Source organism: Leptonychotes weddellii, chromosome 1 (genome assembly GCF_054177405.1).
Source record: "Leptonychotes weddellii isolate Sample4059 chromosome 1, ASM5417740v2, whole genome shotgun sequence".
NCBI lineage: Eukaryota > Metazoa > Chordata > Mammalia > Carnivora > Phocidae > Leptonychotes > Leptonychotes weddellii.
This window is the reverse complement of record NC_138369.1, coordinates 13,020,662-13,040,127: the sequence shown is the minus strand read 5'-3', so window position 1 is coordinate 13,040,127 and position 19,466 is coordinate 13,020,662.

The following is a 19,466-nucleotide window of genomic DNA, read 5'->3' as shown; positions in this document are numbered from 1 at the left end:
AACATATAGTGTATTGTTAGTTGCAGGGGTAGAATTCAGTGATTCATCAGTTGCCTATGACACCCAGTGCGCATGACACCACGTGCCCTCCTTCATGCCCGTCACTCAGTTACCCCATCCCCCCACCCACCTCCCCTCCAGCAACCCTGTTTGTTTCCCAGAGTTAAGAGTCTCTTATGGTTTGTCTCCCTCTCTGATTTTGTCTCCTTCTTTGATTTCATCTTATTTTATTTTTCCCTCTCTTCCCCACCACCTCACACCAGTCAGAATGGCTAAAATTAACAAGTCAGGAAACGACAGATGTTGGCAAGGATGCAGAGAAAGGGGAACCCTCTTACACTGTTGGTGGGAATGCAAGCTGGGGCAGCCACTCTGGAAAACAGTATGGAGGTTCCTCAAAAAGTTGAAAACAAAGCTATCCCAGGACCCAGCAATTACACTACGAGGTATTTACCCCGAAGATACAAATATAGTGATCCGAAGGGGCACCTGCACCTCAATGTTTATAGCAGCAATGTCCACAATAGCCAAACTATGGAAAGAGCCCAGATGTCCATCGACAGAGGAATGAATAAAGAAGATGTTATACACACACACACACACACACACACACACACACACAATGGAATATTACGCAGCCATCAAAAAGGATGAACTCTTACCATTTGCAATGATGTGGATGGAACTAGAGGGTATTATGCTAAGCAAAATAAGTCAGTCAGAGAAATACAATTATCATATGATCTCATCCCTTGCACCTTACATTTATCTTACGGTATTTCGTCTTGTATCTTAGCTGCTTGTTTTCCCAGCTCCGTTGCATGAGCTTGAGTCTGTGAGCTCCTTGAGGGCGCTGGTGTTGATGCTTCTTCATGTTTGTACACAGCACCCACCCCACACTCCCAGCACTGGTCCAGGCCTCAGATATATCCTGCCTTTGGCAGATGCCTTTTAGGTTGAACTAGAGAAAGAAAGAAGGGGCTTGTTCTTGGCGCGGGCTGTGCCCCTGGCAGCCTGCAGGGTGTTTATCAGGAGTGGATGACCCTGGGGAGGAAGGAAGGACAGGAAGCAGGACTGGGAAGAGGGAGTTGCTGGGCTGCCACGGAGTCTCAGCCTTGCGGAGCCACGAAGGGCCAAGACAGTAGAGGTGCGCTGTCCTGGAAGGGGGTGGGACTCTTTTCAGCCAAGGATGTGCCAAGAAATCTGACGGCTGAGGCTGTGTTGGCAGAACTCCCCACACCAGGGGGCATGAGCCCTTCAGCCCTGCAGGGACCTCGGGGTGCAGCATCCCTGGATGTGTCTCAGCCACCCTCTGGGCCCTGGTGCTCCCCTTCTAGTCCCTGCCACCTGCTTTCTGCATCTTGGACTCATCTCAGGCACTTGAGGTGGGTCCCCGGTGTGGCAGAGCACTCCAGCTGACTGCCCCAACCCACCTCTCCTTCTTCCTTGCCAACTGTGATGATGTTCAGGACAGCCTCCCTGGCAACTAGAGGTGGCCCTGGGGTGACATCCTGGCCCATGAGGATAAAGTGGAGTCTGCTGGGGACCCCTCGGGAAACTCGTCTGTCTTCCTGTTGTCACTGCCCCGTCCTCCTCTCGTAGTTGATTTCTTCTTCTTCCTTCCTGCTCAGAATGCAGATATGAGGCTGGCAGTGGGCCAGCCCTCTGCAGCCCATGTGACAGCCAGGACATGAAAACTTTACTCCAGGGGTGCAGGGCAGAGAGCTGACGGCAGCAGCCAGGGTGCCTGTATGAGCAAGACAAGGCCGTAACTAGTCAAGGCCCCCTCCCCCACCCATGACTGGGATTCTGTTGTGCGCAGGTGGGAGAGACTCGGTGGAATACACTGGAACGCTCTCCCCTGTTGTTCTGGCCCGAGTCTGTGCTGACCACTCAGTGCATCGTTCTGGTGCATCCGGTTATCTAGAAACACATGGGCTGGAGCTGTGGGTCACAGATTATGGGTCTTGGACATGGGGAGCTGATGAAAAGTCTTGGAAGATAGGGAAGGGGTTCTACAGGGTGGGTGTGGAGGGGGCTAGGCAGCATTAAACAAGCATAGGGAGAGGGAAAGATTAGGTTCAATCATTGTGGTTCAATCGTGGTCATTTCCATGGGCTCCACACAGGACGAGGGAGGGGGCACGGGAGACAGTGGGCCTCAAAGATGGGCAGAGCTGAGTCTGAATCTTGGATTTCTCACTGACAAGCTGTGTGACCTTGGGCAAGTCACCTGGCCTCTCTGAGTTTTTGTCTGGAAAAAGATTTAAGGTGACTTGCAAACAGAGGTAACACCCAGAAAAACATCTCAAGTAAATGAATGAGGAAATGGAGGAGAACAAGCAGACACCAGTGAGTCAGGCCCACACACTTGCTGTGCTCTGAGGCTCCACATACTTGCTGGAGGCCCTCTGACAATCTGGGTCTCAGTCCAGCAGCCAATAAAAAGAGCCAAACACATCTAGTTTCAGATTCTCGGGACTCACAAAATCAGGCAAGGTGGTACTGGATTCAAGGAGAGAAATGTCTCCACGCGTCTTCTTGGAGAAGACACGGGCATTGGGAAGTCTGTTCTGAAGTATTTTACACAAGAACATCTTTCACAAAGTGGCTAAGTTTGGAAAGCCCCGTCCATCAGAGCTCCTCCTTGGAGAGTCCCACATCAACATATTAAAGGCTCGGTAAATCTCACAGCAAACTAACTTCCAGAGCTTCTCGAGCAACGGAGGGGGTACCTCTGTCTTCTTCCTCCTGTCCTTGTTTCTCTGTAGCACCTGCTAATTAGTGCATCATGGCGCACACCTCAGCAACTACTGGGGCAATGTAATCCACATCCTTAACAAAATCTACGGAGTCCATAGGGCGGTGTGCTGGAAGGAGCCGTTTTAAAACGAAATGCTCCTCAATATAAGTCAGTGATGACGCGCGGAAGCACAGTTCAGGACGGGGTGTTCCGAGTCGGGGAGGCAGGGTTGGAGGGCACCCCCTGCCTCACACCTGCCTCATTAAAATGTGTGCAGATTAATCTCCCCTTTCTGGACCCGGAGGACAGTCCCCTGCTAAGGGATTAGGGCGATTCTTAGTGTATGAGCTCTTCTTTTCTTTCTGGATTACGTGAGTTGAAATTTGTCATTTGTTGGTTTCCTCAAGCAAAAGTAACTGTCTGGAACACCTTAGTGGAGTGGAAGTATACTACTTAGAACCACACACACATTTTTCCCGACAGGAAGGTCCCACAAGTAGGAGAAAGAGAGGCCTGGTGTGGCGGGGTCATTCCCCGGGGTCTCCTGCAGAAACCCTGGGCCCCCTTCTGGAGTGCAGTCAGCAGGGAATGGCAGTCTGCAGCCTTGACCTTGGCAGCCCAGCCCAGTTTCTTTGGGTGGGTCAGGTTGGGAGCTTCCACAGAAGCAAGGGGCTGCCTCTCAAAGTCGCCCCACTCTCCAGCTCATTGTCTTTCTGGGCTTGGGCTATGGCTCTTCTTCCATCCTCAGAGGGTGAGGATGCGGTGGAAGTCATGTGGCCCTCAGGTGGGAGAGAAGCCTGACGTGCGTCTCCTGGGTGGGGCTCAGTGACCTGTCTCATCCAAGGAATGAACTGCAGACCTCAAACCGTGAAGTATGAAACTCCTGGGACTCCTGATAAAAAGTCAGATGTCCAGGCTGCACGCCAAACCTCTCTGAATCTGAATTTTCAGGGGGAAGATCCTGGGTATCTGTATTTTAACAAGTACCAGGCAGTTCTTGCATCTTTGCCCTCTCTCGAAGCATCTTTGCTGCTCTCTCAGCCCTGGGCTGCCTCAATTTTGATTCCTGTCTCTAAATTCCCTTACTCCACTTGTTCTTTGCCTTTCTGTCTTAACTTCTATAGAAGGCTTGAAACTAACAACCTTCAATTTTCAGTGCTTCACGTAATTTCCTTCTTGCAGGTTTTAAATTATCTGTGTGACTCATCTCTCCCTCTGCTTTTTGAAAGTCTACCTCTCCCTGTCCCCTGCCCATCCCCACACCCACTCACTCCAGGGATGTGTCACCTTGCTTTGTCATGGCAACCTCTTCTCCAGGGCACAGAGCCTGCTGATGCTTGCCCCATCCACACCTTGTTAACCCCCCTCTTGTTTTTTTCCACACCAGCCTCAGCTGTCACTCTCTTCTGTCACTTGCTGTGCTTTCTGCAGAAGATCCACACAACCTCCAGGAGGAAGGGGAAAATTCACGGGTCATGGAGGCTCCCTGCATGGGCTGGGACCAGAATGCCACTTAGAAACTCATGGATTCTTACCATTTCATTGTTGTTCACCTCACCCCGTGTCACTGGGCAATGTCCAGGTTGTCCTAACTGGCATCTGTGGATCAACCCATAATGGGAGGAAGTGGGGACTGACTTGGAGCAGGGGTCAGGGAGGTGGCTGGGCTGCCCAGTTACACTGGAAGGAATGTCATATGGAGCATCCTACCCAGTGTCCACGCAGGTGTCCTGACCCAGGTCCCGGATTCCTCCCAAACTCAGTGCAGTGGTTGGTACCTGGTGGCTAAAGTTACAGACCCCACCTAAATGTGGAACCCAAACCCACACAGTCTGTCCTTTAGGGCCACACTGTGGATCGGGAGTATCAAGAAGGCTGGGGACATCCAGGGCATGGGGAGAGCGTCCTCCATAGCTCAGCGGGATTTCAGGGCCCCACATGGATGAACTAGAATTCACAGGGTGTACTCTCAAGCCAAGCCAGAAAACACTGCTCCAGAGAATTAAGGGGTGGATGCTAGTGTTTCTCTTTTCTCCACAGTGAAGACAGTCTGGTACCAGATAGAAGACTAGCATTTGAAGGCATACTATTTCAGGTGTTGCTGGTGGAGTTTGAAAGGAGATACATATGCTTTCCCCTTTATATTATTATTTTCAGTGTTACTTACTATTCATTATATTACTATTGATTCTTATGTTATTATTTTTTTTTAAGTGTGTTGAAAGCGGAGTTGTAATCTGATTGATGATCTAGCACAGTTTGCTTTGCTAGAAGCCACCATTTTGGGGGAAACCTACTCTCTGTGGTAGAAAGACAAGCTCCTTATCTCATCAGGTGTGACTTTCAACACATGTTTTTGTTGGGTTGTTTATCCTTTTCTGGAACATTTTTTAGAACTCTCTACATTGTAGATTTCAACATTTTATTGGACGTGCTAGCGCAAGTGTTTTTTCTCAAACAATTATGTTTACACTGAGTTTGCGAAGGCCTACTGTGTTCTGCAAAAATTTGAAAAATTTGTATCATCAGACATGTTTATCTTTCTTTTATAGCTTCTGAATTCCTGGGCCACTATGGGTAGTCTAAGGAAAGCTATTGATTTTTGGGTGTTCCAGAAGTTTCTTTCTCTTGGGCTTTCTAGATCCTGGACATGCAAAGTTTTACCAACATTTTTTCTTTTTGTACTCATTGTATTTGTTAGACCCTCTAAGATAATATTATATTATAATGATGATGGCAGGCATCTATATGTGGTTTCTGAACCTCACTGAATTAGTTTTAATATTTTACCATTTGGGAGGATATTTTTTGAGGATTTTTGTTAACATATTTCATCACAAATAGTTCCATGATTTCCCTTATTTTGGAACTAATTGCTGCACTTTTATCAAATAATTCCTCAATTATTGCAATCATTTGGGTATTGTTCTTTAATTTTTTTAAAGTTTTTACTTATTTATTCATTTAAGCAATCTCTCCACCCAATGTAGGTCTTGAATTCACAACCGTGTGATCAAGAGTCACATGTTCTCCCAGCTAAGCCAGCCAGGTGCCCCTGGTTTCTGTTCTTTAATTTGTCAATCAAATGTATTAAGAGAATGGAGCTCGGGCGCCCGGGTGGCTCAGTTGGTTAAGTGACTGCCTTCGGCTCAGGTCATGATCCTGGAGTCCCTGGATCGAGTTCCGCATCGGGCTCCCTGCTCAGCAGGGAGTCTGCTTCTCCCTCTGACCCTCCCCCCTCTCATGTGCTCTCTCTCATTCTCTCTCTCTCAAATAAATAAATAAAATCTTTAAAAAAAAAAAAAAGAGAATGGAGCTCCTAATTTGTACCACTTTTTCATGTTTACATAATATCACTTGACCATAGATTATTATTCTTTTGATGCACTGCTGAATTTTATTCAGTCATGTTTGGATTTTTATGAACTTATATAAGTAAGATCCAAATATAGTTGATTCTGTCTTTACAACAGGCTGACCTCAAAAAATTAAATAGGAAGTTTTCCATCTTTTTCTGTGAGCTGCAAACATTGAAATATCATAAGAAAAATCTACTCTTAAAAGGTTAGGTAGCACTTAGCTGTGAAAACATCTGGTTCTAGTGGGTTTTTTTAAAGTAGATATTACTTTACCTTCTAATTTTCTATTATTAATTGATCTCTTTATATTTCCCTCTTCTGGCTGAATTTTGATAATTTAAAATTTTCCAGGTAGTCTCCTGAATCTTCAAGATTTTCAAATGTATTGCCGTGATGCTGTATGTAGAATTCACATGTAATTGTACAATCCCTTCCACATTTATGAGTATGTCTCCTTTCTTATCCCTGATGAATGGCCAGTTCACAGAAGGGCAAATCAAACGGCAACAACAACAACAAAAAAACCACACACACAAGCATGTGTAAACACACATAGGCATTACATTCAAGGCAAAATACCACTTTATGCCTATCAGACTAACCACAATGGGAAGAGAGGGAATGCCTGGGTAAGGAGTTCGTGAAGCCCAGGCAGAAGCGGGATCTTTCCTCATACACAGTCTGTGGAAAATGTAAATTATTGTAATGTTTCAGAAAATAATGGGGCAGGGTCTTTCTTTTTTTTTAAGATTTTACTTATTTATTTGAAAGAGAGAGAATGAGTGAGAGAGAGCATGAGTGGGGGAAGGGTCAGAGGGAGAAGGAGAAGCAGGCTTCCCTGCTGAGCAGGGAGCCCGACGTGGGGCTCAATCCCAGGACCGCAAGATCATGACCTGAGCCGAAGGCAGCTGCCTGACCAACTGAGCCACCCAGGCACCCCAGGCAGGGTCTTTCAAACTGAGAACACATATTCTGTGTCCACCCCAATCCCACTCCTGGCACTGATGCCATAGAGATAAAAGTACCAGTGACTGGTGTGTAAGGATATTTAAGTAGGGGGGAGGGAAAAACGCCTGGAAAGTGATTAATTCTAAATACTAGAAAGATTTAATAAATTAGGGCCCATCCACACCCTAGAAGTATTATTATGCCATTAAAAAGAAGGAATTCAAGCTAAACCAGCTGATTTGGGAAAATTTTCTGCAAGGTAGTATTGTTGGATGAGGGAGTCAGTTGCAAAGAGCTATGTATTATGGGTTGTAAACAATGGCAAAAAAAAAAAAAAAGCAAAAACAAAACAACCCTGTGTATGGATGTGGCACATTGGGACAGAGAACGTGGTCCTCTGTGAGAAAGGGGACTATAGGCAGGATGACAGGGGATGGAGAGACTGGTAGTAAAAAGAGAGAAACAAAAACTATGCTAAAAAGAAAAACATACCCTCATCCGTGCATGTATAATGTAATACCATAAATGTAAAATTATGTGTGCAAATGTGTATTTTTTTATGAAGAAACTAGGGGAAAGATGGAGAGTTAAGTATCTATCCATTGAATGGTGGGATGCCCATCATTTACAATAAAGTGAAAAATTAGCAAGTTGAAGGGAGTAAGTACCATACAGTTATATATCCATAAAAGCAAGCAAAGAGAACTCTGTTTGCGTGGATATGCTCGTGTTTCTGTTTGTATGAGCAAGGGGAGGGCGGAAGGAGAGATGATCACCATTGTTATTATCCTCTTTGTCCATCTTTATATTAAGATTTCATTTGCTATAACTTGTATGTATTATTTTGGTGATCTGAAGACCATCAAAAAAGGAAAAGAAAGCACAAAAAGAGAAAGGAAAACTAATCTGTAATTATTATTAACATTTTAAAATATAAGCTTCTGGTTCTGTCTTTATTATAAAAGGCTGTCAGGTACTTACTGATAGGAGCAGGTTGTCCCCCTTCTTGTGATGTTATCAGCCACTGAAGACTGTTGCCTGCATGTATTGATTCATTATGGGTTACAAAGTGGTGATATTATCATCCTGTTGTTTCTTCTTGATTTATTAGCTGGACTCCTTTTTTTTTTTTTAAAGATTTTATTTATTTATTTGACAGAGAGAGAGAGAGAGGAATCACAAGTAGGCAGAGTGGCGGGGAGCGGTAGAGGGAGAAGCAGGCTCCCCGCTGAGCAAGGAGCCCGATGTGGGACTCGATCCCAGGACCCTGGGACCATGACCTGAGCCAAAGGCAGACGCTTAACGACTGAGCCACCCAGACGCCCCTTAGCTGGACTCCTTCTATAAAGAGAAACATCCTCTCCTCTACTATTTGATTGCAATAGTAATTTTTCTTATTTTTTATTTTTTTATTATGTTCAGTTATCCACTATATAGTATAGTACATCATTAGTTTTTGATGTAGTGCTTATGCTAAGTGAAGTAAATCAAGCAGAGAAAGACAATTATCATATGGTTTCACTCATATGTGGAACATATGCAATAGTAATTTTAAGGACTCTACTGGTTAGATCATCTTGCTGTGGCAAAAGTCAGTATTTAGTTTTTACACACACACACACACACACACACAAGCACCCCATTCAACACTTGTTCTTCAGAATGTACACTTCCAAAAATCACTCTAGTCTGAGCACCATGCTTGACCACGTCCTTGTTTCTTATCCCACAATGATTCTACACTTTCTCTGAATTCACCGTCTCTAGTCCAATCCAGTGTCCTCCGCGACCAGATCAAACTTCCTGAAATAACCCAGCCTTCATGTCCACATCAGTTACGTTTCTTGCTGACACTTAAGCTGCAGACAGACTTGTTGGAAGGATGTACAGCAAGGTTATGGAATGGAAGCATGAGCTGGGCAGCCTGGCGTCGGGAAGGACAGCGACTGAAAACTCTGGGGGGTCTCGGCCGCTGGAATTCATGGACATGCTCTCCAGAGCCTTGAGATAACTCACTTCTACCCACCTTTGGCCCCAGAATGGTTTCATTCAAAGGTTCAAAATGATTTTGTTTGAAAATTTCAAATCTGATCATGCAGCATGGGTCAGCTCCACAGCCAGGGAGCAGAGTTGGGTGACATGTCCATGGTCACTGCGGGAATTTCTGTGAGCCGCCTGACACCTTTCTGGAAATTCATCATAGTCCACCCGTTGGCTACGTGCAAACACACACTTGACCTTTCTTCCTGATTATCCAGAGGTGACCCTGGATAATAGGTCAACTGCAAAAGCACTCAGCCCCTCCATGGGGGTGGTGGGGAACCGCCCGAAGTTGTCACCCACTGCTGCACCCAAAAATATGTTCTTGAGTTCTCTGTCCATGCTCTCCCAGGGATGCCAATTTCTACTGGAGTTTCACTGTGAGCCTGTTGATAATCTGCAGCCTGGGAACCAAGTGTTAAATGTAACCGTAACCAACATTACTGATACACAATACTGTGAGAAGTAAAGAGGGAAGACAAGCACAGGCAGAAACAAGACTTATTTTTGCAACTGGTATTTAAGACCCTCCTCCACAACTGTTTCATGTTCCCCTTTCCTTTGGCCACCACCTCCATGGGTGGAGTCCTTTGGAGTGGCCCAATCTGTCATTCCTCAGCCCTCTGAGATATCCCTGGACAGTCTATATAGGACTACAGTAGTTTCGGTTAACTCTTATTTTGGGATATAATAATACAAGATGAATAAAATGTTCCCCTAGATTTCACATATGTAATCTTCCAGACTATGTATCTTTTGGGGGCTGGGGCATATCTCTAGTTGTGCAAGGAAATGACAGCAAGGTCAGGTGGCATTCTCAGTTTCCAATGAAGGGGAACTTTTTTGGGTCACTTGGGCACTAACACCCTGATACCAGAGGGGCCTGGAGGTGTGAGGACAGGAAGTCACATTTATGAGTGGATCATTAGGTAAAAACATGAGATATGTCATCATCTCCTGCTCTGTCCACCCATTTCCACCTGTGGTTCTTGGACCTATGCCTTCTGGCTCTGGTTCAGAGGCTAGGTCATCTCAATCTTCAAGATCCCGTCTCAGCTGCTAACTCAGCTGAATGTTTATACAAGTTAAAAAAATCCAGTGATTTTTCAGGCATGGTAAGAAAAAGAAGAGCATTCTACCAATGAATCTGTAGGAGTGTCTTAAGACTTCCCGATACATCTATAATTCTTGAAATAACCACACAGATGTTGCTCTCTTTTTTTCTATTTTAACTCCTCCTGAGTCACAAGAAACAAAACAACACACAGAGATTTCGACGAGTACCCAGGATGGATATAGTTTATGTGAGAATGCAATGCCATTCAAAAATGTGGCTGAGGGGGTGGGTAAAAAGCATGGTTAAAAGAATCTAATTTTTACTTCAACTTTGACCTTAGTCACTGGAAGGGCAAAAATCTAGATGTCTGCCTCAGTGTCATTTTGGGAATTTCTGAACGTATGGCTGCCTGGCGGTCATGTGATCATGCTGGTTCCCACTGGAGAAATGCATGCAAGAGAAGCACAAGCTCATTGTAAATAATCGGATACTCACTTCCAATATAAGGAAGCATTTAGGTGTCATTGAGAGTGAAAAATCTCCTTACCTGCTTTATGTGTTGAAGTCCTATCAGCCAATTGAAATATGAATGTATGTTGACTATTGCAAGAGCAAAGTGTGGCCAAAACTAATAATAATACCAGCTGTCCCTTTTAGGTGCAAAAATTAAGTTGTTCCAAACGGTTAAACAAATAGACAAAATAAAATGAAGTTAAAACAAGTACGAAGAGAGAGTGCATGTCATCTGGACAATAGGGTCAGCATACTGTGTCAGCTTTGGGCAGAGAGATGTATATGAGCATATAAATAACCTTAAAAGGCAGAGAAGAAAGAAAGGAGGTCATGGAGATTCAGTGGAATCACACTGAGTTCTCTTACGCTTTTACTTTATTTGCCTGTCAAGAGATTTCTGTGTCTTCTATGGATAACAAAAAGTGAATCTGAAGGAAAAAAAAAACATGTATATAATGGAAAACCTTGAGTGGTGCCAAGTGTTTTGTAAGTATCACAGAGAACAGAAAACACGGGGTAATGCGATGAGGCGTTTAAGGATCACAAACATGCTGTGCTTTGCTCACACCTTTCAGAAAGCACCCACAACACAGCATAATGCAGCAGAATTGCTGGGCATAAGCAAAAAGGTAGAAGGCCACTTGTATTATTCAGTTTTTAGCCGAAGGTAAACTACATGGCATCTCCAAAACAGTGAAACTGCTTTGATACACATTTGTTCCAAAAGCTCAAACAAATGGCACAGCATCCATGATGTGTTAAGAAGCCTACTTGACCAAAAGAAGTGGAATCAAGGGCGCCTGGGCGGCTCAGTCACTTAAGCGTCCAACTCTTGATTTCAGCTCAGGTCATGATCTCAGGGTTGGGAGATGGAGCCCCATGTTGGGCTCCATGTCGGGTGTGGAGACTGCTTAGGAGTCTCTCTCTCCCTCTGCCCCTCTGCCCCCCCACCCCCCCACCCCTTGCTCTCTCTCTCTCAAAAAAAATAGAAAGTGTAATCATACTCTTGACAGATAACAATACTGGCATGGAACCTGCTAACAACCAACAGTTGCATGTGGAAAAATGGCTGATTTACTGGAAGCCTTTGAAGAAGTCATCTTGAAAGCACAAGTATTTCGGACTTGACATGCTGTAAGGTCCTGCTGTCCTTCCACTCCAGAGCTATGTGTGCAATGAGAGCTGAAATGCAGACAGAATCTGAGACAATTTTTTTTTTAAGATTTTATTTATTTATTTGACAGAGAGAGACACAGCAAGAGAGGGAACACAAGCAGGGGGAGTGGGAGAGGGAGAAGCAGGCCTCCCGCCGAGCAGGGAGCCCGATGCGGGGCTTGATCCCAGGACCCCGGGATCATGACCTCAGCCAAAGGCAGACGCCTAACGACTGAACCACCCAGGTGCCCCTAAACCTTTTATTTTTTTTATTTTTATTTTTTTTAAGATTTTATTTCTTTATTTGACAGAGAGACACACAGCGAGAGAGGGAACACAAGCAGGGGGAGTGGGAGAGGGAGAAGCGGCTTCCCGCTGAGCAGGGCAGACAGAATCTGAGACAATTTTTAAAAATATTGAGTGCTAATCACATTGCTTCTTGGCACGTTATTAGATTCAAGGTTTAAGAACAACGTTTTCTCAAGCTCTCGTAGGGAACCCCAAGCGCATGGGGAAATATTAGAAATTTAAAAATGAAAGTGAAGGTGATAATCATAATCCCGTGTCTTCACTTGGGTTCCCCAGAAGGCAGAGCCTGAGGTCCAGGCTTTTGTGCCAGAACCTCATCAAGGTATGTGACCTCAGGTGGCAGGGGTGAGGGATAGGCTGGTAAAGCAGGGAGGGAGCAAGGAGTACAAGGGTGAGCTGTGACCACTGCCATGGGTGCTGGAAGCTGAGGCTCTTCTCAGGATTGTCCATCTGGGGGATAGAGGCAGACACATTTCTCCACCAGCTGCTCTCTCCTATTGGTCACTGGACACTGAGTCCCCTGCATCTCCAGCTTGCACATGTGTGAGTGCCTTGTGTGATGGACCCGTCCTGGGATAGGTGGTAAAAGGCATGGCCCTGGCCTGGACCAGATGCCACCAGGCTGCACCTGTTGTGAGGTGGACTGGAGCCCCCAGCAGAAAAAGCTGAGAAGATTGGAATTGGCTCTTAGAGATGTTCTGATAGTCGGCTTCTGAGAATTCTGTTCCAAAGGTGTCTTCTTCAAACCGTGCTCGATGAAATTGCATTATCACCAACGATGGTATTTTTAATTCCAGGAGTTGAGGAAGAGATAAACCTTGGTTGATGACCACTAGAGATAAAGAAAGGAAAGCTTAGTAATTTGGTGATGACAGCCCTTCCACGGGTGCTTCCCCAAAATGGCACAGCAAACACAAAACCTTGCTCCTCCACCAACCTTGGTTGGAGGCAATAACTGTGTAGTAACTTACATGTGCCATGTACTGACCACAAGAGCCACAGAATGCTGATGGTGCAGAGGAGTGATTATCTCTGCACCATGATGTCAAACGTTAAGAATTTGAGCCCTCACTTTGAAGAATACAACTGCAGTGATAATTACAAATTTTGATTTTTTCTTCAATCTCAGCAATTTTTTTCTTTGGTGGTGCCCATCCATTTGAGCCTTAGATGTAGCCAGGTATTGAGTTTTAGCTAACACTGGACAACTCAGCATTTACCTAAAATGTGCAGTTCGTTGGCCTCTAATTAAATATTATCCTAATATTCTAATAATATTTTAGTGACCATACAGGACACTGTTTGCTCAGTATTTGGGTTACTGAGAAGCACGTGGTCAAGTGTGTTTTCATCTCTGTCAACTGTCAGGGCCTTAGAGTAGGCAATAAGGAATTCTTTGATGGCTTAATCTCACTCTCCTACTTTTATTTTCTTTTTGCTCTTATTTCCTCATCTAATAACATCGAATATTTTGAAGGTACTTCTTGTGAAAGTTGTAACAATGTGCCATTAAGAAATACTTCTCTCCACTCCTGCACACGCCTCCAAGGCAACCACTGGCATTCCTACTGGCCATTTCTTCTGGAGCTTACCTACTTGGTGTATCATAGTGTATCAATTTTAGACATTTTTTATTGATTTCCTGTTCTTGTAGGTGAGGGTTTCGCTCCCTCACACTTCCTTCCCCTCCCTGCATCTTCTCAGTAGAGTTATTTTCCAGTTTCTGGTTGAGTCGATACTTAGTGTTCATGTTATTTTGACTACATTAATATTATTCACTGTGGAGCCAAATGTGTTGTGTTCCTGGAATTGGTAGCATATTCTTCCCCACTCCCTCCCCGAGCTGATAAGGGTTTTTTTGGTGCCTATCACCAATTTTCCAAAATGCTCCAATTTGATCTGTCAATTATTGCCTAGCAATAAATTTTCAGAATGCTCAAACCCCACAAGTTCTATGTTCTTTCTCAAGACTGGTCTGGATTGCTCGCTCCAGGGGTCCTGAAGTTCCCTTTGCTGCTCTCCTATGTTAAACCCCGTTTCCAGGATCCTGGGACCCCCTCTTTCTTTCTTACTCCCTCATTTTGCCAAAGCATATGTGTTGTCTCTTCTTGAGAAAGGGTAAACTGGAGGCAAACGTTAAAGTCCTTACATGTCTCAAAGTATCTATTCTCTCCCTTCATACTTAATATTTACTTGGGCTCCAAATAGATTTCCAGATTGAACACAACATTGTCTCAAAACTGCTCAGTCGCTGTCCCACCATCTTTCATCACACAGCATTGTTGAGGGTCTGACTCTAGGTCCATTTCAGTTCCTTTTTATTGCCCATTTGTTTCTCCTTGAAAGCTCTCAATGGACTTGTCTACCCCTGCTGTTCTAGAAGTTGGTAAAGGTGTGCTTCACAGAGAGTCCATGTCCATTTATTGAGCTGGGCACCTGGTGCCCCCTCATTCAAGAGAGTGCTGTACTTCCATTCTGGGAACTTCTCCTGGCTCACTACTACCAAGATGACAAGATAATACACTTTCCAGCATTTTTTTCCTATTCTATTCCAAACTCCTTTGGTCAAATTTTGGACACCATCCTACATGCCGCCCCCTTTCTTTCCTATGACCAACCTCTGATTTTTCCCTTTTTTCTCCCATGGCACAGCGGCTAATTGTGTGGTCTCTAAAGCCAGGTCTTGGTTCTGGTTATTACTATTGACTGTTCAAGGTTCATTTTTCTACTCAGCTTTATCTTCAAGCCTTTTGTTAACTTATACAATTTCTGATATTACAGTTTTAATTTCCAAGAATGTTTTCTAATTTCTTTTTTTTTAAGGTTTATTTGTTTATTTATTTGAGAGTGAGAGAGCATGCACACATGCAGAGGGGGAAGGGGCAGAGGGAGAGGGAGAGAATCTCAAGCAGACTCCACACTGAGTGCAGAGCCCAGGCCCAAGAGGGGCTCCATCTCACAACCCCAAGATCAGGACCTGAGCTGAAACCAAGAGGCGGAGTCTTAACCGACTGAGCCACCCATGCGCCCCATGTTTTCCAATTTCTACCTACCTACCTACCTATTTATCTCTCTCTCTCTCCCCCCCCCTTTTCTCTTTGCTTCAGAAATCCATGTCCTTCTTTTGTTTCTCTGAGAAAGTATACTATGTGGTTTTGTTTTTGTTTTTGTTTTTATGCCCTCATATTTCTCTCTCCTCTGAGTTCCTTTTCTCCCAGATGTTATTCTAGTCACTATCTCCCATGTAGGCAGTTGTCCTCAAATGTCTGGCAATGCTCGGCGTTCCATTTATATTTAAGATGACGCACCACCGAGGACTGGAAGCACTGAGTGGGTGGGGCTTGTCCCCTGCTGGTCTTTACCATGGGTGATAGGGAGCTGATCTTCATGTTGGGGGACCCCTTGAACATCAGTACTTGTAGGTGTCTTTCTCTGGGGTCATTTGTTTCCACAGAGAACAATCCTCTAATCTCCTGATTGAGGGACTATTGTCTGACTGCAGAGTTTTTGAAGGTAGGGCTGAAGAAGGGGGCTGGCAGTCTCAATATTTGGCACAAGGTCCATTTGGGAAAGGCTGGGGCTGAGTGGCAATATTGTAAAGCTTTTCCTCAAGAATATGTGGTTTCAAGAGGCCCTGGTTTTATGAAATGACTCACTTCTGAGAATTTGGAGAGGCCACATTCTCTACTAAAGCAACTCAAGATTGGTCTGCCTTTTTTGTTTTTTTCCAGAACTGAAAATTTCTTGAGTAAGACATGATTTAATTTCTGGGGTTCCCATGATAAATGAACCCTTCAGTCCTAATTACCACCCTTTTCAGACAGCTTCTATATTGGCAAGACCTATTGTTTCTGGCAGATAAAACATACAGGCTTTGTATGCTCTCTACCTCAAGGTCAAAGGTTATATTTCAATTTTAGCCCCTCCCACTACCATTCTGATGACATTCCATCTCCAATCTTGTATTCTGTGCTCTAGAGAGAACAAGAGTGAGGTACATTGGCCAGAACCCACATGGTGGAGGTAATATGTTCTAGTCTTCCTCTAGGTTATTCCAAGGGATCCCTGACCTTTCACACTCACCTAGCATGGACCAGTATTTGGTCTAAGTCTGTATTAGTCCAATCAGTAAACTCTTAGAACCCTAGACATTGAGTTCAGTACTTCTGATGAGTGTACACATCCATAAATTCAGCCCAATCCAAAATTCCGCTCTGTCCACTTTTATTAAGCACTCTGAAAATCCAAACCCAGAGTTTTTATAATTAAACAATTAACTTAAACAATTTCTGTAATTTCTTCTGGAATTTTCTTCCCTATTCTGATTCTGCATTTTATTTTCTGGCCTATGTGAAATTAAAATCCTACAGTGTACAACCATGAGGACTGGACCATGGGGCGAACTGTTAACTTTATCGTGTTAAGGAAAAATGGTTTCCTGAGGGGAGAGAGGTGTAGAAGGCAGTGTGCTAGAGGACAGTGGAGGATCAGGGTTTCCCAGGTCCTCTGCATCCTTCCAGATATCCCCATTTCCACAGGTTCTCTGTCTGTCTCAATTCATACTCTAATAGTCACACATGCTTTTTGGCAAATGTGTGTATGCAACTCAAAATTAAGACACCTGCCAATTTAGGCTCTGAACTGGTTTCTAACATTCTTAACCTGGCCGCTGCAAGTAATAAAGAGTTTCTTTCCAACACGGTCACAGAAAGGCTCTAAGTTTTACTCTAACTTGAAGATAAAAATTTCAGTATTTGGGGTCCCCCCCTTTTTTAAGGTGCTCGGTGCCTTCAGAAGCACCCATCCTACTTTCTGGTTCTGCCAGGCTTCATCCTCTTTGGACTGGTGAATAACGGCATCTTCCTGCCCCCCATCATCCACTGCTGGCTGGGCTCTATCATTAGTGGATGACTAATTGTTTCATTACCAGATCACATGGGCTGCCATCTTCCCACTTTGGGACATGGGTGTGAACCTCACCTCCATGAAAGTCTGAGTCTGCAACCTGCTCCCTGGCATTCACTTCCATCTCAGTTAATTTTCTTGATTTATAACCAGTCCCAGCTTCAGCTAAGAATGACTGCATGGGTGTGGTCTGGACAGCTCCCAGAATGGAAGAAGGAAGGGAAGGAAGGGCCACCTGGCCTCAGGAGATCATGCAGCCTCTCTCTGGGCCACAGCCATGATAGGATCAATGCCTTCTGCCCATCTCTGCGTGTCTTCATTTGAGTTTTCGAAATCCAAGTGGCCTCACTTTCGTCAGGCTAGGGTCAAAAGCCCTTGAATCAAACAAGTCAAGAGGACCTGAGAGGGGCCTGGTGATGGTTGTCATGAGCCAGGCAAACCTCCCAGGTTGTGTCTGGAGCAGTGTTGCTGCGGACAGGGCACATTCAAACCTGTGGCTTTAAGATTCTTAATTCAGGCCTCACAGTGTCCTTGCTTCCAGACCTCTCACTCCTAATCTTCCCGATTTCTCCATTCCACACCCACTGTTAGTCTCTGCTCCCAGAACATTCCCCCTCATCCCAAGGCTGCCTTGCTTAGCCCCTTCCCCCAGTGCTCCTCAGGGTGTAGCTTCCTGCCTTTAAGATCCAGCCTCCTGGGGCGCCTGGGTGGCTCAGATGGTTAAGCGTCTGCCTTCGGCTCAGGTCATGATCTCAGGGTCCTGGGATCGAGTCCCACATCGGGTTCCCTGCTCAGTGCAGAGCCTGCTTCTCCCTCTCCCTCTGCCACTCCCTCTGCTTGTGCTCTTCTGTCTATCTCTCTGTCAAATAAATAAAATCTTTAAAAAAAAAAAAAAACCTTGTTGAAAAAGATCCAGCCTCCTGCCTCCTTCTCCAGGAAGTCCTCCCAGAATGCTTACTTGACACCCTATTTTTTCTTTTTGCCAACTTCTTTTCCTGTGCTATATATCTTCTCCTCGTGTCACTCAGGGTCCCTATGGGAAACAGTCAACACAACAAATTGGGCAATTTGAGGAGAGTTTAATAAAGAGGCCATTTACAAAGGTGATAGCAGGGTGAGAGGAGACTGCATCCCCCCTGAGTAAGATGAGTAGCAGCAGGGCTCGTTAGCAGATGTAAAGGGGTCAGGGGTGGGGGACACAATATGGAGAGGTCCCCCGAGGCTGGTTGGGGTGCACCCGGCCCCCAGTGCTGCCTCAGGAGGGGCTGGGGTCAGACCTCGCTCTCCCCCTTTCTTCCAACCTCCTGCAGGGGCTCTCTATGGGCTCAATCCAGAGAGCAAGATAGAATGCTGGCCACCTCCATACAGGGCAGCTTCTCGGGCGCAGGGCAGAGTGGAGAAGGGCATGGAGTGGATCCGAGCACATTGGCCAGGATGTCCTATACACTCTTTGACTAGGTAATGCGTCATCTTCTTGTGGCCAGCAACCAAGGCTTTGTTTTATCTTCCCTTTCACTGCCCCTGCCACCCCCACACTCCATAAAGGCTAGGACAATGTAGATGTTCAGTAAATGTGACCAACCAGGGTTTGACAGATGAACAGCCTCCAGACTGAACAACACAAGATGCGCTCCGTCCATTCTCCCTCGTCCTGGGCCAGAGGAGTTGCGGTTCTGATCGTCAGATCTCCGAACACAGACAGGGCCACACCCACTAGCAGCCGGGGCCTCTGGGTATTAAAAGATCCCACACAGGCACTAGCAACTGTCTGTTTTCACCCCGCAAGCAGCTGTATGTTGAATCAGGGTGTTTCTCACAGGGGCAGGTTCTACTATTCTGCTTTTCTCTGTTCTCTTCTATTCACACGCATTTTTTGGCATACGCATTGCTTTGGGCTTGGGCTTGGGCATGGCCCTCTGGAATAAGATTTGAATTTTGGTTTAGGAAGAGGTAGTGGAATTTCATAATCCTTGAACTATAACCAGTTTACCAACATCCTACATCAAGGAACTGGGAATTAGCCCAGATCCTAATAAATCGGACCCGGTTTCCTGTCTTCTGTTCCTCCTTCTGGGGCACTCACAGCATTGCACAATTCCTAGGGACATAAATGGCATCCCCTAAAGTTTTGCCACACAGTTGGACCACATCAGATATAGGCATTCCTGAGTTTCTTGCTGCAATATCAAGACCTCACCTCCCCCCTAGCACACGGGCATATTCTCCACTTACTGAATGACCACAGGGCGCTCTCTGCGCCTCCGGCATGGGCGGACGCCCCCTAGTGTCCACATTTCCCACTGCAACTGTGACCGAAGCTGGTGTTGGCAAGTAAAGCACGAGCTTCAGCTTATGGGGGTGAATTTGCCAGGACCTCAAACTAAACCAGGAAAAATTTTGCCCTCTCTGAAAACTGAGAGGCTTTCCTCAGTTCCAAA